At 54.0% G+C, this 20894-nt stretch overlaps 2 long non-coding RNA genes across 2 annotated transcripts; one reads left to right on the top strand and one right to left on the bottom strand.

Annotated features, from left to right (window-relative positions):
* Positions 1-972: 972 nt before the first annotated feature.
* Positions 973-8184, bottom strand: LOC138919318 (uncharacterized). The gene is made up of 2 exons (XR_011429436.1): positions 8068-8184; positions 973-3507 (listed from the first exon to the last, which is right to left on the bottom strand). It is a non-coding gene; the product is annotated as an uncharacterized lncRNA (long non-coding RNA).
* Positions 8185-14898: 6714 nt separating this feature from the next.
* On the top strand, positions 14899-19186 carry LOC138919317 (uncharacterized). The gene is made up of 3 exons (XR_011429435.1): positions 14899-15108; positions 15311-15537; positions 17637-19186. It is a non-coding gene; the product is annotated as an uncharacterized lncRNA (long non-coding RNA).
* The last annotated feature ends 1708 nt before the right edge of the window (positions 19187-20894 follow it).

Raw genomic sequence — 20894 nt, 5'->3', positions numbered from 1 at the left:
CCCACGCAGACCCTTCCTCCGTCCGCCGCTCCGAAGATGTCACCGAGTCCTCGAGCCCCAACTCGCCCTACCTCTCTCCCATTCTTGGGCGGATCTGGCGGCTCCAGAGCCGGGATTTCCCGGGCCTTTCCTCCCCTCCGCCTTTCCCCCTCACCTTTCCTCTCTCCCCGCCTCTCCCTTCCCTCCAGATCGCCAGTCTCACTCGGGTCACAGACGTCTCCAGTTTCCCCCACCTGGAGGTTCTCCTGTCTTGAGCTGGGTTACAAAGGGCACGGTTTTAAGGGCTCAGTCACAGCCGTGCTCTGTTCCCGGTGGGGAAAGAGTTGTCAGCCCTACCTCGCCGTCCCCGTGACCACTCCCCAGCAGAAATAAGGGAGGGGGATGTGGGCCCATGCCGGGAGCTTCCGGCGGTGGTTCGCCCAGGTAGGCTGCACCTGCCCTACTGCGAGCCGCCCTGCTGCTCGGCCCCCCTTGGCGGCCGAAGGGTGCTTGCGCGTGGGCTGCTGGAGCCTGGAGGTTTCCCCGCGGTCCCCTTCGGGGAGCGTGCCGGGTCCCTCCTGTTCGCCGACCCGACCGCCCCCTCTTGTCAGCTCTGGCACGTTTCGGCTCAGAGGAGGGGTCAGGCTGCGGGCTCAGGGACATTAGCAGGTGTGATGACAAGCAGCAAATACGTCCCAGGCCACCTCCATCTCCACACGCGCGTGGCTGCCGGCTCGCAGAGATAACGGGTGTGTTTGGGGGCAACGTTCAGAATCGCACCTGCAGGGCGGCCCAAGGATTCTGAGACAGTAAGCACAGAAGGCGTATCCTCGTACAGACGCCTGAGATTTGGCGTATCTGGGCGACTGGAAGGGATGGGAAGAAGAGCAGTGAGAGGGGAAGAAAAGAAGGAGCAGGAAAGAGATGGGCCTCCCTCCGCCAGCAGCGCGATTGTGCATTTCGGCCACTCTAGAAAAGACCCTGCTGCAGATGGAACCGTAGACCCTTTACCAGAAGCGGGGGGAGCTGGCGGGTTTAGGATGCTGTGAAGAAGAGTAGCGGCCGCATTTAGCACCTCCAATGCCCCGATTTCTGACAATCTTCTACTGCAAGGACGCGTTAGGGGCCCCTTTTGGCTTCCTCACTCCGCACACAAATGTTAATTGCAGCTTCAGTTGTAAGATGGCAAGGGCGCTGACTTGTGTAGCAGGCACAGCTCTGTGTCACTTGAACATTCAAAACATGTTGTATTTCAGAATGCATATTTACGTGGAGAGAAGCAGACCTGCTCCTTATGGAAGTGGCTTGGGGGCTGCCCGGAAGTTCCCAGTCCTGAGGCAGCTGCCTCCTGGCCTGCTGTGCGCTTGGGTCACTTGACACTCCTTTTCCAGGGTGTTCAGCAAGGCTGTCACTGGCCGGTTGAATGAAACACTTGATTTATCAGCAGGAGGCTCAGTCCTTGGTGGGTCCTAAACACTTGTAGGGGGATGGGGAGGAGAAGCCCCACGACTTGAACAATGACTTCGCGTCCAGCCCTCAGCCCTGCACCCTGACTTAACCAGCCCCTGTGGCCCAGGCTTCACGGGCCGCCCAGGCCAGGCTGCAGCCTGGAGGCCAGTTAAGTAAGTGGTCTTCCTAAACACCTCAGCGTTTGGTGAATTCGGCCTTTAAGTGCGCTTCCTCTGCTCAAGGAGCGGAGACGAACGCAGCGGCAGTGGCTCAGTTTGTCCCTGTGTGGGAAATGCCGGCGGCCCGGGTTTTGCGATCCACAGTGGTGCTCGGCGTCTCCCCCAGGTCGCCGTGGGGCTCTCCCCTCGCTCCCTTGCGAGTCAGCCCAGGGAAGGGCAAACAGCTTGTTATGTAAATCGCAAATCGAACAGCGGTGGTGTTCCGGGCTCCCGCTTCGGGTGCGAAAGTTGCTGCTGTGAAATTGGGATCTGGCATGCGAAATGAAAGGAGGGGTGCCGTTTTACAAAGATCAACTTTCCACTGCTTTGCCTCTGGATATTAGCCAGGAAAAGATTCGCATTTGTGTTTTATAAGCTTACTCGGAAGCAAACCTCCAGTAAACGGCTTGATTGTATTCCAAGTACTTTACTTATTTTCTTATTGTTGTTAGTGGTGGTGTTTGAACAGTAAGGCGCAGAAATGAAGGCTTTGGGGGAATGGGTTACAGTTTTTATTTTCGGGCTGCAGTTTTTGATGTCCCTTTTGCTGCTCCACGGGGTGGTTCAGTCATCTGTCTTCCCCACAGCTCTTAACTCAGTCGGCAGAAATGCCCCGCAGGAAACCTCTGCCTCTTTCCTGACACCTCCAGTCCCTGCAGCCTGAAGGTCCCGGAGGCGACAGCGGTAATGGATGCTCGGTGGACTGTCGCTCGGCCCTCCCCGCCCCCACCCCCTCCCTGACCCGTCAGGCGGGGTTACAATTCCTGGGGCCCACCGAAGGGTTCTTAGCTCTGGGGAGGGGGCGTGACGTCACAGCGATCTTTAAAACAAGGCCTCCCGGGTCGCAGCGGTAGAAAAGCACCGGGAAGGGAGATGTGGCGAGCCCTCCAGGAAATGCCCGGATTCGGGAACGCGGTGACACCGCAGGAATGTGTGTGTGTGGGGGGAGGAGATGGTGCCTAACTCAGGTCACCAGGAGCCAGAGGAGTTTTTCCTTCTCTTTTTCCAAGTCAAGTAAAGGGATTAGTGGACGAGGCGGGCCCCCCCCCCCCCCCCCCCGAGTCCGGGAAATGATTCTCGAGGGGCGTGAGCCCAGCCCGGGGTGCACAGCTTGCCCCGGGTCAGAGACCCCCCCCCCCCCCGCGAACTTTCCCGCGTCCTCCTCAGCCCCGGCCAGCCGAATCGCCCCTGCGCCTTGCCCAGACCCCTCCCCGCCCGCTGTTCCGGCTTATTCACTCCCTTGGCTCCGGCTTGTGCCCAGGAAGCCGGCCCGTCGGGGCAGGACCCCCGAGTGCCGGCTCCGGGGTCCCCGCCGGGCCGAGGGGCTGCGGGGGAAAGGACAGGTAGGCTTAGAAGACGCGGGAAGAGGCTTCTCCTAGTGCAGCGACCCGGGGGCTCTGCACGCCCAGGAGGCAGCTGCACCTCCGCGGCCGTCTTACCGTCTTCCCCTTCGCCGCCGGGAGACCGAGGGGAAGATTAAGGCAATTATCCCAACCATGCGACTTGAACACACTCCCCACTAGACCGAAATCACCAAAAATTGGAGCGAAGTCCGTTTGGGGGGGTGTCTTTGAGCTATTTAGATAATTGTCGTAGTTCTCCATCTGGGGCCGTTTGCGTAGACCAGAAGCCCGGGGTAGGTGAGGATATCCTGGTGTCAGTAACCGCTATTCGTTATCAAACCGTCAGCTCGGCAGGTAACGTTTGTCACTGGTGTGACTTTTCAGGGAGGGAGGAGGCTGGCCCGAACGTCTGGGTGGCCGCGACGCCGGGCGATCCATTTCCATCTTCCGTCTCAGTTGAGGGGTCTCCGAGGAGAGGTTCTGTTCATTCAGCCCCCTCCTTAGTAGAAAAATAATTCCTACAATAAATGAAAAGAGCGTTTGTTTTTCGATTGTGCTTTAAAGACAAAGTGTCCTACAGTGCCTGTCCACACGATTAAACCAGTCGGATAGTTGCCCTCCTGGGGGCAGCCCTCCACACGGGGAGTTTACGGGATGGGGTAATTTAACGTCGTCCCCCAAGTCCCCAGGATGGGCCGCCCCGCTGATTACTCACACGGCAGAGAGCGCGCCAGCACCTGCTCGCGGCCACCCCTCGGGGCGGCCCAGCTGTGCCCCTCTGCGGGAAAGCCCCCGTCTCCCCGAGAGCGGCAAGAAAAGGCCACAGGGCCTGCGGGAAGTGCATCTTTGAGCTTAGTGCCTGGCAGAGGTAGATGGAGATCAAAACTGTCACCTTTCATTAACAATCCAGGACAAGAATAACACTTCTAAAGGGGTGGCTCATCGGAAAGGACAAGTTGTGTGCGTGCGTGCCCACGGGCGCCTCCGTTTCTCCTCATCCAGGCCCCCAGCGACTCGGGGCAGACGCTGCACGCGGGGCCTGGAGGAGTAGAGGCCCCGCCGCCTCCCAGCTTCGCGACCTGGGCTCCTGTGGGGCGCGCTCTGCGCGGGCCGCGGCGGTCCTCGGGGCGCAGCGACGGCGGGCTGCGGGCGGGCGGCGGCCGCCAGAGGACAGCGGGCGGAGGCGCCTTCCCGGGGCCGGAGCGGAAGGCGCGCTCCAGCGCGGACGCGCCGTGGCTGCGGGTGTTTGAGAAAAGGCTTTGATGGGCGGACAGACCCACGGACAGTTCGGAACGGCGGGCGGGGTGGCGGCGCCTGCACCTTGCTGGCGGCTGGGCCTGTGTCCTGCAGGCGGCGGGCGCTGCCCGGCTCTCCCGCCCCGCCCGGCGGCGGACCCAAGCGCCAGGGCTGCCGCCGGTCTGTCCTCCCTCCCGAAAGCGACGCTCGCAGAGCCCGAGTCTCGACGCCCCCGGCCCCTTCGCGGGCCCGAGCTCCGAGACGTTGCTCCCACGGCCCTCCGCCAGCCCGGGGCCTCCCAGCGCGCGGACGCCCGGCGGGGCCTGGCGGGCGCAAGGCGCGGTCAGCCTCGTCGCCCGGGCCTGGGGCGGGCAGCCGGAGCCGGCCGTCTGCCCCTCTCAGGGCGGGGACGAGGCCGGCACCGGGCGCGGGGCAGCAGGCCTCCCTCCCGAGGGCGGCTCGGCTGGAAGCGGTGGCCCGCTGGCCGGCGCCCCTGCCGCCCTCCGCCGGCTTCCCGCCTCTTCTCCGCGAGCGCAGGGCAGAGAAGAAGGGAGGTGCGGGAAGTTCCGAGGCCGCTGAACAGGCCGGGGCTGGGCCCGAGTGCTGCGGGTCGCAGGCCCCCGCCAGTCCCACGCTCGGCGGCAAGGGCCCACCTGCCGCTCCGGGCTCCGGCCGGCCCTGGGCACCGCGCGTGCTCCGAGCGCCCCCTGCCGACCGCGGCCGGAGGCCCCACCGCCCCGCTCAGGCCGGAGCCTAGCCTGGGGAAGGGGCTCCTGAGGAAGGGGTCCCCCTGGGGGCGGTCACGCCGCTGGAGGGGGACCTCGCAGGGCCTGGCTCCTTGTTTTCGCAGCCTGCAACCTACCCAGGGTCCAGGCAAGAATAGTCTGTTTGTGAAGTCCCATGGGGACACCGACTCGGACTCGCAGGCACAGACCAGGGACGCTTTTTGTTCCTGGAGCCCGAGGTGACCTAGTACGAGGCTTGCAGCCACCGGCTACATTCCTTCCAGGCGGCCTCTTTTAATTGATGTGCACGGTACGCAAAAAGCAAGGCCGCTTCATCAAGTGAGTTACATTCTGGGAGATGCCAAGGAATGTATTTACTGGCAGCCAGGTTTGCCAATAAAAGTTGCAAACGAAGACCGCTGGTTTCCAGGAAAATGTACTTCTGTTTTTTAACCACTCTTTAGTCTTAATTATGAAAAACTGAGCCTCCAAAGAACCAGTTTAGGGAACAGGACTAGTGAGTGGCAGCGATGGTGGCTCCTAGTGCGGTCTCACACCCCCACACGCATTTACACACTCTGCAAACAACCACGACAGCACAGCCCATGCACACTGCAGCTCTACCCACGCAGACTGGCCAATGTTTACATACACAGTAGACACAGACACACGGCTAGACGCCGGCGCACAGAGAGGTATGCATTCGGATTAGTGCTATTTAGTTTGGAAGCGAAGATATAAGAAAAGATAAACTAAGGCAAATGGAGAGCAAATTTCCACAGCATATTAACTAGAAATAAATGTATGAAAGGAAAGGAGGCACTTGCTCCATCGTGTTTAGCTCTGGTTGCCCTGGTATTTTTTAAGGCCACTGGTTGACTGGGGTTAAAGTATAAATTAAGGGCAACAGACAAACCAACCCAGAATTTACTCTGACTGAAGTCCCCTTTTGCTTGGGGTCACAAAAACTCCAGCTGGAATGAGAGACTCTCTCCACTCACCAAATGGGGCAGCTCTTTGTTCCACCCAGAGCTCCACTCCTCCTCCAGACACTTGGTTTGGGGCAGAGCGTGAATGGGAATGAAGGGTGAATTTGTCTGGTGTGACAGCTGTCTGTTCTCAATCACAGACCCCTAACCAACAATAATAAGATGCACGGAGCACTATGTTGTCATTCTGCCCAGTGCTTTAAGTAATCATTTCGTCTGATCCTCACAAGGAGCCCATGTGGATTCTCTCACCTGCATCTTACACACGAGGACACGGAGTCTTAAAGAGAGCACGTAACTTGCCCAAGAACACAGCCCTTACAGTTTTACTTTGCTGTGTCTCATTGGATCTGAGATGTCATTTATGATAAAGTACATCACTTGTGTGCCACTAAGAGAAGAGAAAAACTATGAAACATCTTCAGTGGTAAGTCTTATCTCTATTTCAGATGTTAAAATGTGTATTTCAGATCAATGATACATTGACTAATCCATTTAATCAACAAATATATGGAGGCTTTCCTTGTGTTCAGCATTATTCTAGCAGCTAGACATATAACAGAATATCCTTTGCTGGACATCTTTATGAAGGTAAATATTAATAACTGTGGGGGAAAATATCCATCCACATGAGTGCTTGGATCTGCTGCATTTGTATAAATACACTTGTCTTGCACTGGGCTGGTGTATCTGCACACATATGTTCTAGAAGTGCTCACAGTAGTGATCTGAGGGGGAAACCGGAAAAGTATACGCACAGAAAAGTGCGGTATATTTGGGCACCACATTTCTATATAAAGTAATAAGGGTCCTGCTGGCTGATGCATTTGCTCTCATCTTCGATGCTCTCTGAGGGCTCCTCTCCTGGCTTTCCCTTCCATTCAGTTGTCCCAAGGAAGATTCTCCAGGAAACAGGCAGATGGAAGAAGGGAGGATCTTTCCTGCCCCCTCCCCCATTGGGCCCGCCCTTAACCTCAGCCCAGGCCCCTGCTTTCAGAGCAGCCAGCCAGACAGGACCTTGCAGGCTAGGAAAGCTCAGGACATTGAGAGGAGACCCAAGCATTTCCTCTCTGTTCTCCTCACAAGATTCAGGAGGACGGAGGCTGGGGGAGGCGCTGGGGAGCAGAAGCTGAGTTCAGGCCTGGCTAACCTCCAGGACCCGGTGAGGAGACTGGCCTTCATCACAGTCATGCCATTCACATCACAGAGAGAGAAACTGAGGCTCATGGAAGAGAGTTGGTCCCAGGTTACCTCTTCTTAAGCGGTGGAGACAGGCCTCCCACCGAGGATTGGCAAAGTCCAGTCCAGCCTTCCCCAGCGCATCACCCTGGCTCCTCAGCCTGAAGTCCCACCAAGGCCCTGGTGTCTAAGCAGTGGAGGCCGCTGGCAAGTGGAGGCGGGGGACGCGGGGGGGGGGGGGCGGGGCGGCATTCGAGCAAGGGAGGCCAGAGAGGTGGATGGAGAGAAGACGAATGGAGGCCTTTTTCCCTTTCCAGGACTACCTCCCCACCCAACTGGGACTTGGTCTGGGCCTGGCAGATTGACACGAAGGCCAATAGTGAGGTAGGAAGAGGGTCACCTCTGGGTGCCGAGCCAGAGGCGGCCCTAAGACCTCAACCAGGCCTGGGGAAGGGGGACACCGCCTCTCGGGAGCCTCTCCGGGAGCAAGGGGCTCTTCTTGCCCAAGGTGTCCTGGAGCCCCCAGTGGTGCCCACGGGCCCCTCTGCACCCGGATTTCCCGCGTCTTCCCGGGAAGAGCCAGGCGCGCCCAGCCCTGCCGAGTGTGTCCCCGCAGCTGGTGGCCGCAACAGGCGGTGGGCACCGCGGGCCAGACTCCCCTGGGGCCGCCCCACCCCCGCCCGCCACAGCGACAGTCTGCGCCGGTCCTGCTGCTCTTCGAGCCCAGCCAGCGTGGGCGCGCGCTCTCCCTTTGTCTCCCCGCGGCGCGGAGGAAGGCGCTCTTAGAGGCCGGGCTGTCGTGTTCACACAGGCGCGCACGGAATCCCGAAGCAGGGCCTGTGTTTAGTCTGTCTCGCTGACGTCCTTCCCGAACAGATGGGAAGAGGAAACGATTCTCTTAGCCGTTTTTTCCCTGCACCGTACCCCGGCCCATCCATCATTTTCTCACCTAGCGTCCCCGGACGGCGACGTCTGCCCGCCTGCCGCACCGCAGCGAGTCCGGGCCGCCGCCGCCGCGCTGCCGTCCTCCTGCGACGCGAAGCTGACGTTCCTGGACATGCCTGTGATGAAACGGGCTCCAGATTAGATAAGGCTAAATTACACTTTTATAAGGTGCCAGGATCGTCTTAGGAGACATTCTCTTTTTATTTGTGAGTGTGTGCCTGTAGTAATAGTTTGTTTTTATACTTCTCTCTCTTCTAAAGTAGACAACATATTCACACACTGGGACTTCCTGGGAGCGGACCCCTCACTGCCCAAAGCGGGGAAGATCAGTCCCTGGCCAAGAAAGAGCAAATCGCTCCAAGTTGCTGACTTCTGGGAACCGGCCCAGTCAGCCAGGCAGAGCTGTTTGGCTTTTGTGTGTGGTATTCCACGTGGTGCCTGTGCCATCTGAAGAAACACCCATAGTAGTTTTCATTGTTTGCCTTTATGAGTATGTGCTATCAAAGATTATTTGTTAGGTGTATTTGTTTTAGTAAGGAACGCGGCCAAAGGCGGGCAGACGTGCCACTGGGAAAATGTTTTGGCAGGAGCCGGCAGGGGTTTTACATAATAGGAAAACAAAGGGCTCCACCCACCTCACGTCCAGGCAAACACAGTCACAGATTTTGTTTAACATCGGTCACATTGTCTACTGTCTGCTGGAAGTGGGTTAGTTTTCTAGTAAACATCGCTGTCATCGATGTCAACTGTTTTTTCTGGAATGGGCTCAGACTTAGATTGTGACGCTGTGTCCATGTTAGTTCATCTTTGGATATTTTAAAAGAGGGCTAATGCAGTGCAATAACACTTCCTTTTATTTTAAAATAAATTTTGAAAAAATGTGTTTCATATTTCTTCTTAGTATGGCAAGTTTTGAATCTCCCTTAATTATGCATGAAAAGGAGTAAAATAAACAAAGTTTTTTTTTTTACTCTTTCCCTTCTCTTGCTGGTCTGTCCGTCAGCTTTCCGGATGATATCTACACAGATTTGCCGATTTCAGGGAGAGTCAATTATCAGAAGGGGTTCACAGTCTGTTGTAAGTTTCATAAAAGGAGAGTTCTACTTTTTCTGACTATGCCAAACATTTTCCAAGTGGGTATTTAGAACCCAGAAAGCGTCCCCTAGCAGATGAGAGTAATATTAAATACAGGTCAAGTGTTGGATTCAAACTTCTTGGCAATGTCCCTTTAAAAACAAATTTCTCTGATATGCCTAGATCTGCTTTTCCAATATTAGCATAACTTTCAGTTTTATCCACCAGACAAACAAATATTGTGCGTCTACATTAGGTGGAAAAAGAAAATGATGGGTATATAACTTGTTCTTTCTCTTATGAAAAGTTTGCGTTTTGAATAGTTCACTCTATGAATGTCTTGATAGATTCAATTACCCCCCCCCAACTGTGCCCCATTTCTGGCCATTTACTATCATGTTTAAAATTTGAAGTTAACTGCGTGTGGGGCATGGGAGGAGAGAACAGAGGTGAGGTCAGAAGAGAGATGAAACAAGAGGACAAGTTTGATGGGTTTTTTCTTGATACCACTTTCTCTTAGAAAGCATGAGACTGCAGTTAATAATTCTCTCCTATTTTGAGGGGCTTATTAATGATCATATGGGGCAAAGAGGCTGCAGGGAGGGCCCCTTGTTCTCCTGGCTGATGATTCAGTCTCAGACCCCACGGGGATCCCCTAGAGCTGTGCGGGGAGACCTGGGGAGGGCCGGCTGGAGAGAGATATGTGTGTGTGTGTGTGTGTATATATATAATTTTTTCCCCTGGGAGGGGTGTTGGGTTATTTTTGTTCAAGCATGCCTTTTTTTTTTTTTTTTTTTAAGATACACGAACGCTCCAACACTTCAGTGCAAATTGCTTCTATAGCATCCATTTTCCTCCACTAGAGACACCGTGTCCCTGGGGAGGGGAAGGCAAATGGGGGGGGGGGGGGGGGCGTGGCGAAGCGAAGGCCACAGATGGAGCGAGAAAAGCGCTGGAGAGATCCGCACTCCTTCACTCCTTTCCTACAGCAGGTCCATGTTGGGGGGCCCTGCAACATCATTCCTGGCATCGGAAGCCATGGAATGGAGTGTCCCAAAGGTGGAGGACTACGAGAAGCCAAGCCTCTTGTCAGGAGCAGAAGAGAATCAGAGGGTAGGGAGGTCTCTGCGCTGCGCTGCCATGCCCAACGCCGGCGCGCAAATCTCCACGCCTGACGTAAGGCGTTGCTCCTACCAGCGTTTAGGAACCCCCTGGGGGCCTTCTTGTAGAGGCCACCGGAGGCGGGGAAGCATGCGTGAAAGGCAGTCCTGGGGCGGGGAAGCCGCCGCACGTCTGCTGGGCCAGCAGGAGCCCCACCGGCCTCGCCTGCCCTTTCCTGGGGGCGGGGTCCCACTGGAGGAGGGTCACCGGTGCCTTCCTTGGCTGGCCCGGCGCTGGCGCTCGCTGCCCTCACCCTCTCTCTGCGCCGAGTTGTGGGTGTTCTCCGTGAATACTTTCCACCTCTTTGCCGAGTTACGAGTTACATGTCTGCTTGGTCCAATTTCTGCCCACATTCGGTATGCACCATGAAAGGCCATTTTTCTTTTTGAAGCGGATCCAAAATAATACACATGATGAAGTGCAGGCAGAATGCCTGTGGAAAAAACTAACTTCTCCCAATTATTTCAATGGAACGAAATGGTTGGGCGCTGCAAGCAGAATCCGACAGAGAAATGAAACCTTCCCCCATTTCAGGTCGAGGCGTCACCCCAGAGGGTAGCCAAGGGGACTCTGCTGGCCCAGAGCCCAGAGCAGCAGGCCGGCCCCGCCAGGCCAGGCGCTCCGAGCAGGCACAGGACGTCAAGCAAGAGGTGCCCAGTGGTGCCTCAGTTTGCCTTGCTTCCAAGGCAGAGAATAATGCCTGCCTCTTACTTAACTTAAAAGAGGGGGCCAGCTAGGTGGCACAGGGGTTAAGTTCCCACGTTCTGCTTCGGTGGCCCTGGGTTCGCCGGTTTGGATCCCGGGTGTGGACCTAAGCACTACTTGACAAGCCATGCTGTGGTAGGCGTCCCACATATAAAGCAGAGGAAGATGGGCATGGATGTTAGCTCAGGGCCAGTCTTCCTCAGCAAAAAAGAGGAGGATTGGCAGCAGATGTTAGCTCAGGGCTAATCTTCCTCAAAAAAAAAAAAAAGTTAAAAGAGGGATTTTTATGAGATGATCTCAATGGAGAACTTTTGGAATGCCTTTCAGAAAAGAAACTGTGTAAATACAGGAAATTAAAGACCGAAGATTATAAATAGTAAATGGAAGAGGGTGCTCGTGCTCTGAAGTTCCAGTGCCTGTCGCTGGAGTTTCCTGTTTCTGCCCTGGCCTGCACACGCCGACGGGAGTTGTGTGTTCCAGTCTGATTCTGCTGAGAAAGGAGGCTGCAACTCAAGAGCCCGGAGCATGGCCCCGCGGGGAGGCCGGTCAAGGGCAGAGCCGCGGAGGGAGCCCCTGCATCAGAGCCTCGCTGCCCCGCGCGGCCGCGGGGGTCTGTGTGAACCCGCTCTCTGAGCTTAGCAGAAATCCTGTTACAGCGCGCTATGGAGGGAGCTATAAAGTCTAGGCGAAACGTCCTTTATGTATTGCAGTAGATATTTCGATTTGTAAATATACATGGATTACACAGTCTACTGCAGTGTAAGTTGGGTGTTAAACACAACTGAGGTTTTTAACAGTGCAAACTTTGAAGCAAAAACTTGGAAGAAACTCTTGGAGGCTAATAAATGTCCGTCAAAGAGAACATCAACTTAATGGAATCACGAAAAATCGTAATTAGGAGGCCCTTGCAGAGTAGGAAATGGCGAACCACTCACGAGTCCTGTGGACAGAGAATGTCAAAGAAAAGGCAAAATGAAAGTGGCCGTTAGGGTAGTGGGGTGACGCCTCCTTCCATCTAACCATTTCTTTCATGTATGGTTAGATAAGTGTTTAAATTTTAAAGTGGGAAAATGGAATTTGGAAAAGCATTGTTTGCATTTGAGATATCCAATTACATCAAGAGGCCTGGAAATTCACCCCCCGCCCCCCCCCCCCCAAGAGGTTTAGGGCGGGCAGAGGGCCTCACGGGGAGGTCCGGGTGTTGGTGGGGGAAGGAGAGGTGTAAATGGCCCCAAGTAATTTGGTGAGAGGAAGAGATAAACAAGGGGCCGAAAGGGCCTGGAAAGGGGGGGCGGGGGGGGGGGGGAAGCTCAGCTACTCCCAGGACCTGGGCATCGAATTTCCATAAAGCCCTTTATCTCCCTCTGCTGCGATGTTATCTCGCCTTTAAAATGCTAAATCGTTTATATAACGTTTGCTGATTCACAAAAGGAAGGCGCTGCAGATAAACATGAAGACAGAGCGGGGCAGCTCAGGGGGAACACGCTTGGTGTATGGACTTCCTTCTCGCTTTGCACGAATCTTCTCTCTCGGCCTTGAGTGAGGTCGCGGGGGGTCGGGGGAAGAAGTCTGGGTGCTTCGGAAGAAGCCAGGCTGGTGGGGGAGAGAGCTGACTGCCTGTGGGTGTTCTTCTGGTTTTCCTGGGCTGGGTGTGCGTGCGTGTGTGTGTGTGTGTGCGCGCGCGCGCTCTGGCTTCCCAGTGAGAGAATTTTCACGAGGACTCCCTGTCTTGGCAAGCCGGCTATTGGCGCTGCACCCTGTGTGCTGTTACCCGGGGAAGAGGAGCCCAGTTCTTGTGTGATGTCAGCCTTAAACAGAACGGAGGTTGCGAGAACAGCAAAGGGCGAGAAGAATCAAAAAGTTTGCCGTGTTCAACAACAGCCCAGAAACTTTTATCGCTCGTTAGCATTTACGGAAAAGAAATCATTAAAAAATCCATAATCAGTTGTTTTACATTTGTTTCATGCAACCGGTGGTGCTTTACATGGAGTTAAAAACTAAAGGTAGTTTCCATATTTTGTACTTATTTGCTGCAAAGTTAGTTGTTAGGTTTTTTATGTATTGATGCTGTGTTCTCATGTCTCAATAAATTCGAATGGGATCCAGTTTTGAAGACTGGGACCAATGATTTTCGCTTGGTCTAAATTTCTTGATTCCAGAAGAATGTATTGACAGAAATTTATTTCCAACTCCTCCCCGCCACCCCCCCCCCCCTTTTTTATTTTTTCTTTTCTCGGGGAATCCAGACTGTGGGTCCTTTAACGCGCCGACCTGCGGGGACTGTGGTGGAGCTCTGCCGCCATCTAGTGGCAATAAAGGAGAGGCGCGCCTCCTAGCCCCCGGAAAGCCAAGGACGTTTCACCCAGGCCAGGCGAGGTGTGTTTGCCAAGCAAAGCCCTTGACTTTTAATAATTTTTTTTTTAAAGATTTTATTTTTTCCTTTTTCTCCCCAAAGCCCCCCGGTTCATAGTTGTATATTCTTCGTTGTGGGTCCTTCTAGTTGTGGCACGTGGGATGCTGCCTCAGCGTGGTTTGATGAGCAGTGCCATGTCCGCGCCCAGGATTCGAACCAACGAAACACTGGGCCGCCTGCAGTGGAGCGCGCGAACTTAACCACTCGGCCACAGGGCCAGCCCCAAAGCCCTTGACTTTTATGGCGAAATATTTTCAAGTCAAGAGCCTTCCCACTGGATTTGGAATGGCAGTATAGCACATGGGCTTTACTGCTGGGTTCTTAGCCTGACTCCAGCTCAGTAGGGAGAAGGGGCAGCTGAATTTCATAGTGTCAAATTAGGGTCTGTTTTGGTAGGTCTGTTTCCCCTCGGTGGGCAAAAAAAGCCGTAAACGAACTTGCATTACCTTGCTTTCTACTTTGGTCCATCCATCTCCAAATCCAAATGTACCCATGAGAGGCAACCGAGGCCCAGAAACGTTCAAAATGTTTGCGGGTCACACAGCTCTGCAGGCAGATCTGAGGGCTGTGCCCGTGCACTTCTGGTCACATACTCCCTAAGCCGATTTTGGAAACACTGTATTCCCTCCTTAAAGGAGGCGCCCTGAACCAAGCTCCTGTGCTGCGTGTGCGGGGGGCGGGGGGGAGCGTGGGGCGCCGAGCAGCAGCCCCGGCAGGCCAGCTTTGGAGAAGCGTGTGTGTGGAAGTTCAGGGGCTAGAAGTTGGGTTCCCTGACTCTCCGTCCGCGCGCCTGCTGCAGAGTCTCTGTCTGGGGTCCAGCCCTCACCACACGGCGCCGTCAGAGGGGACATTGAGGAGGGACGAGACGGTTAGCATCTCCTCCGATGCAGCGCTGCCTTCCTGAATCAGGCAGACCCGGCCCGGGCCTTGCTGTGGAGGAACCAGGCGACGCCGGGACCCCGTGGGGCCTTCACCCAGGCTGGGCTGTCCCCCCAAGGTGCTGCCCACGGCGTCCCTGGACCTGAGCCGGAAGCTGGTGCGCTCCGTGGGGATGCTCCCAACCCAGCCCGCTGACGTTTTCCAGCCGTCCTGGCAGCTGAAGATTCAATGTGTCACCTAGAAACCCAGCCCTTGGAAAAAATCTCAACTGTGTTCCACGTGAGGGGCCATGGGTGGCCAGGTTAGTTAATTTAAATAATTAACTTACCATAATTGTTCATATTTGATGATTAATATTAATATAATAATTTAAATAAAACGCGCGTTCGTAACTTTCTTGGATGACTCCCTGGCCTCGCGCAAGGCTCCCTGTCGTCTCTGAGCGCCTTCGTCTAGTCTTTCTAGGCTCCTTGGACGCAGCGGCGTCCCGAGCGCTTCCCGAGCGGCGGCGCTGTGGCCGGCGGGGCTGCTCGTCGCTGCGCCCCGCACAGGCCGTTCCTCTGCTCTCGGCCGTGCGGTGCCCGGGGCGGAAGCCCTGCAGCTGGAGACTGGCTTCCGCCTGCCAGTGGGCAGGAGGGGCGGCAGGTGGCGGTGGTGCTGGTGGGGAAGGGTGACCGACGTGACCTCTCCTGGAAGGTTTTCAGGATGCACGTGTTGACTTTTGACTTCCAAGTCCCAAAGCTCGCTTCAGTAGTTCCAGGCGGTTATGACGGTGGCTCGCTGGCCTGAATGATCTTAATCACGAAAGCACTTGTAAGTTATTTTTTATTTTAATTTTTTTGATCAAATAAGTTTTATGTGTTATTTATGAGAAAGACACAAGGATTTAAATAAACCTTTAAAATATTTACATTTTTACTTCTGACGTTTTGTTTTACACCTTTTGAAAACAGGAGCTTTTCTTTTCTCCCTTTGCACTTTTATAACGTTTGTGGTTTTTTATTGCATGTTTCAGGTGTACAGCTTTATAATTCGACGTCTGTATGCACTACACAGCGCTCCCCGCCACCGCCTGCTTCCCACCCTCACCGCGCCGCCCACGCGCGGTGGTCAGCTGGCCGGCCGGCGCGGCGCTGGCTGGTGGCCTCCCCGAGACACGCAGGCACCGAGACTTCCGTGGGGACCGAGGCGTCCGGGTCCTGCCCCTCACTCCTCCCTCTGCTCGTGGCCCTGACGGACCAGGTCGGCACGGAGAGCGCGGAGGTCTGCTTCCCAGATGGGAGCAGGGCCCGGAGGCGAGCGTGGGGCGGGGGCGGCGGGGAGGCGCCGCCGGGAAGGGCGGGCGGCCAGACCCTCCCGGCTGAGCCTGAGCGGCCGCCCGGCGCCGGCACCCGCCGCCCCGGGGCTGTGCTTCGCTCCCCGCAGACTCCCTGCCCAGGGACTGCCTGAGCGGAGTGACAGACAAAGTCTTCATGAGCTGGGGAAAGTGTGTAATTTGTTCGGAAGAACATAAAGCTCATTGTTGTCCTCCGGCTGTGGGTGGCTGAAGGCGCACCAGCCTCCGGCTCAGGTCCAGGGACGCCGTGGGCAGCACCCTGGGGGGACCGCCCATCCAGGGTGGAGGCCCCACTGGGTCGCCTGGTTCCTCCACAGCAGGGCCCGGGCCGGGTCTGCCTGATTCAGGAAGGCAGCGCTGCCGCGGAGGAGATGCTGACAGACTCTGAGGGAGGCTCAGCACTCTGTCTCCTTTCCCGAGCAAATTGTCCACGGAATTTAATAGAATTCTAGCCATTTAGTAGTGAAAGACAAAATAGGACTTTCTTCCCCAGGAGTTTTAAAAAGGCATTTTATTAAAGACTAACCCTTGACAAGTTTCCTTGGCATTTTGAATCATACAGAATTCATAATACACCCTGCAAATTTGTGTATTAATCAGAAGCGTTCAGTCCCACTCAGATGTAGACCTTAAACACCGGCACTTTCTGCCCTCCATCCTCTGGGTTGTCACCTTGCCAGCCCTGCAGCTTGCAGGGGTGGAGGCTGACAGCCGGTGTCTTAACCCTTCCCTGGGAGAGTCCCCAGCAAGAGGGTGAATTCTCCTCCAGGAGCAGCTAAGTGTGCTGCAGGCACTGATGCGGCTTCAAGAAAGCTGGTAGCCGGGTTAACCTGCACTGGCCAGCAGTTTCTTTCTTGGCCAGACAGTCATTTTTTTCTGCCTTCGTCTGGCTTTGTTCTCTTTTTTTAAGCAACATAGTGAAGACATTTTCTTTTAAATCGTTTCTCTCTCTCTCTCTCACACACACACACACACACAGGCACATGGATTCACCTGTGGAAGCCACAGAACATTTGTGGCCCAAGAAGATTCAAGCGACAGCAAAATGAAGACTAATCAAGTCAGGGGACGCTTCCTTTTCCTACAACCAGACTCCAGTCCCCCAGAATCTGTGTTTGTGAAAACTCCAGAGGAAGACAAACAACACTCTCTCCAGTGCTCCCCTCTTGCCTCGTCCCCCTAAAGTCTTTCCATTTTCTTGCCGTGTCCCCCTGTTCCCTCTGTAGAAGCCAGCACAGTTTCTGCGGCCGGCGAGTGGGCAGGCAGGGGGGCTGACGGGGACAGGGGAAGGCACCTACCTGAGGCTTCCTTCTTGTGAAGAGGACTCGAGGCCTTCCGGCCATCTGGGACCAGCTCCTCTGGACAAAGATGGCGGGCCTGGGCTTCCTTTGGCTTGGTGCCGGGTGTATACAAACACGGCAGGTTACCACGGGTCCCAGTTCATCGGATATATTCCTGGGGTGGGAGCAGCCTCGTTGGGCTTCCAGAAAACTCACCCAAGGAGGAAAAGCTCCTTCTGAGACAGATGAGGCTGAGGAGATGGGTTTTGTGCCTGTTTTTCTTGCGCCCATTGTGTGTTTGCACAAGCCAAGCAAACCCCCTTGTGAATCATTTTGATCCTCGCAAACTCTCGGCACAGCTCTCAAAATTGCCCAAGGACCTTTCCATCAGTTCAAAGAAAAAATGTGTTGTTTTAGTCTAGCAACGTATCTCTTTATAGCCACAGATTATCACAGCATGGAGGGAGCATTGCACACCTGCAGGGAGGGGGCGGGGCGCCTGGTCGTAAAGGGCTTTTTTGGGTAGCGTATTTTTCACTGAATATAGTTGAAAATCACTTATTTGGCTATAGCCTTCTATTCACGGGCCGACTCTAGAAGCATGTATTTTTTTTAAAGATTGAACAAAATTACCTTGCTGAGGATTTGCATGGGGTTGGTGTGGAGGCCACGGAGTGTGTGCTGGGGGAGTGGGTGCCCAGGGCTTCAACCTCTCTTCCTTTCAGGACCAAATGTGTGCCGCTTGGTGGCCGCGGAGCTCCATGATGGCTGAGCTGCACCAGCCGATGCTATCTGTGAGCCTGTCCTGCGACCGCAATGGCTCCTCCACGGCAGCAAGCTCGCTCTGAAGTCTCGAAGCTGTGTGGCGGCGGCCATGGGGCCGTGGGGGAGGTGCCGGGGACAGGAGCCAGCAATGTGTGAACGCAGGCCTCGGCAGCGAAGGACGTCCTGACTCTTGAGAGAAAAGGGAGAAGTTGCAATGTCTGAAAAAATGTTTGGTAACGTTGGCAAATCTTTCTAAGATTGTTTGAAGTTACAGTGGCACTTGATCACATTTTAAACACAGTAGATCTCGACTTAAAATGAGCCCAGGTAAGAACAACACTTTAGAGCAGCAGACTCAGGACGTGAGTAAAATGCTGCCTTCTGGGGCATCACCTGGTTGTTTCAGCCAGGAGTCGAGGAGAACTTCATGAAGGTAGGAATAAAGGAGGTTCATCTGCAGTAGGGCGTCAACAGAGCGGCTGCAGACTCAGCTCCCCACGCGCTCTGCCAGCAGGGGCCACGTTTCCCCACGCACTGTGCCAGCGCAGGCCATGACGCTTGCTGCTCACCGGGGCTGCTCGCGCCACCGGAGCTCTGGCGTCTCGCCGTGGTCAGGCTCGGTGGCAGCAGTGTGCCCACCTTCCTGAGGCAATCCTATTCAACTTGACTGAGAGTCTTTCCTGGAAGGAAACTTTGCTCCTTGCTCCTCAAATCTAATGCAGTAGATTTTCGGAAGTTAGGCTCTATAACATCACTACGTACTCTGATTTAGTGACTCCTGTGCCGCTGCCCCTGAGGGAGGTAGAAGGGTGGGTTCGGTGAGAGTCTGGTCACGGCATTTTCATCAGCAGATCCACACACAACCTTGTTTCTTGCGTGTTTCTGTTCAGACACCTTCTTTAATGCATAGTGTGGATTCAGCACCTTTGAGCTCACAGCCTGAACGACAGTCGTCTAGCACGTCTCCTTTTTCCTTGAGGTACATCCCAGCCCTCTGGCCCTTAGGAAGACCGTACACACTTCAACACTCTGCTTGGGGCCATTTTAAACAGTGACATCACCAACAAAAAGCACAAAAATGCAAAAACAAGGGCACTAGGTAGACTGTGAAACGGACACGTTTACAGCATGAGAGCTGAACCAAGGAGGTGGAGCATCATCTTTCTCAACCTCACCTGAGACCACGTGCACCAGGAGACTCTGCGTTGTTACAGTTCTGCACACGTCCACGAATGAGCCTGAAAACTCTGAGGACACTGATTTTGGGGTTACAAATGAATTTTATCGAGTAAGAGAATTTGCAAATATGCAATCCGTCAATTATGAGGATCGACTATATATTGATGAAACCAACGTGCATTTTTAAGCTCTCCTGATTCTGGGTAATGATTATTATTTGGTAATTTAATTTTTGGTCTTATGTAATGTCAAAGCAAAGATAATTACCATTTAAAAAATTAACTGCATTTATACAGTGTTTTGTTAATAAAGACAGATGGTTTTGAAAATATCTCTTTACCCTTCTCTCTCCTTGAAGTCAGTGATCTCTTTTGTTTTGTCTTTCTAAATCCATCAAAAAAAGTCGTTCATTGGGTCAGCTGGTGGCCAAGTGGTTAAGTTCACGAGTTCTGCTTTGGCGGCCCAGGGTTTCACCAGTTTGGATCCTGGGTGTGGACCCAGCACTGCTCATCAAGCCATGCTGAGGTGGCGTCCCACATAGCACAACCAGAAGGACCTACACCTAGAATATACAACTATGTACTGGGGGGCTTTGGGGAGAAAAAGAAGGAACCGAAAAAGGAAAAGATTGGCAACAGATGTTAGCCCAGGTGCCAATCTTTGAAAAGAAAGTTACTCATCAAACACCGTCTGCTTTTCTGGATATGACTGGCCCAGGTATTAGCCTAACTTGCTACTCACCAACGACAGAGTTTTGGCCTGTCCTAAAGACAGTAATTTCATTGTTGTTGGACTATTGAATATGAGTGTATTCAATATACTAGGATGAGTGAATTATTTCACTTGGAGATGGTGTTTTTGCCCTTTGGAGCTATACTGGGAAAACATATTTCAAGTAAAGAATCTCTTTCAGGAGTTCTTTTCACATTTTCATGGCAAGGAAGCCTTATCGATTTTCTCCAAAGTGAGATTGTGAAACTGTCCCTCTAGGGCACCATTTCCTGAAGTGAGATCCATAAACACTGGTCATGTGGATTACGCAACTGGAGAAATTTGGGAAATTCTGAGCAAAGTCAAACTTGCTTCTCTACCACAGGCCTTCTCAGAGCCTTTAACTGCTAATGTACATTTTGAAACTCCACGTGGTACGTAGTGTCCCACACAGAGCTGACCATGGAATTATCACCCCAACCGTTGTTCTCTGGGTTCCCTCTTGGGAAACACTACCACAGAGGCCGGATGGAGCACCGAATATGCAGGGCGTGCCCACAGCCGTGGGCGGCCGCGTGTGTGCTGGCTGGGCTGCCGCTTCCACGGTGGAGAGATGGCAGCGGCTGGGAGGCAGACCGAGATGGGGCTGAAACAGTGTCTCCCGCTGGGTGGAGGAAACGCAACGATGCGCTCCCTCCTTTTCTTTCGGTGCTGTCGGGGGATCATTTCCTGGTTTTAAGTACTGAAATGGACATGCTGCTCTTTTTATGTGATTTTGCAAGAAGCATTTACTGATCACTGACTGCGAAAAGGCACCACACAAGTGTGGGTAACTCAGAGACAAATGGGGCTTTGAGTTGCCAAAAGAAGAGAGAAACTCTAGTGATTTCCCTTTGATCTTGCTTCTCCTGCCGAGTTGATAGTCATCTCCACCGCAGTTACGGCATGCGTCATTTCAGGCGCTGCTTCCCAGACGGTCACTGTTCCTGAGCCCCCTGAACACAGCGGAAACTGATGCCAGTCTTGTCATGGCTCTTGTTGAAAGCCTGTGGCTTTTCTTTTTCTCTTTGCATTTCTCATGTAGATGGTCAGATGCACAACAACTGGATAATGATTGTAACTTTTAAAAATTTCCCCAAAGTGGCTTTTGAGGGCGAGTCAGTCAATTAGTCACATAGGTTCTCAATGTCCCTTTTACTTTGTGCAGTTTGAAGCTCAGTGTCGGTCATCCCTGTACATAGGAAAAGCACAAAACGTTATAACTAAGCATCCAGTGTGTGCCAGGCACTGTGTTAGGTGCAAGCCACCGTGTGAGAGTCGGTTCCTGT

This window comes from Equus caballus, chromosome 20, assembly GCF_041296265.1.
Source record: "Equus caballus isolate H_3958 breed thoroughbred chromosome 20, TB-T2T, whole genome shotgun sequence".
Taxonomy (NCBI): domain Eukaryota; kingdom Metazoa; phylum Chordata; class Mammalia; order Perissodactyla; family Equidae; genus Equus; species Equus caballus.
The sequence above is the reverse complement of the archived record's forward strand: the minus strand, read 5'-3'. Positions and strand labels throughout refer to the sequence as shown.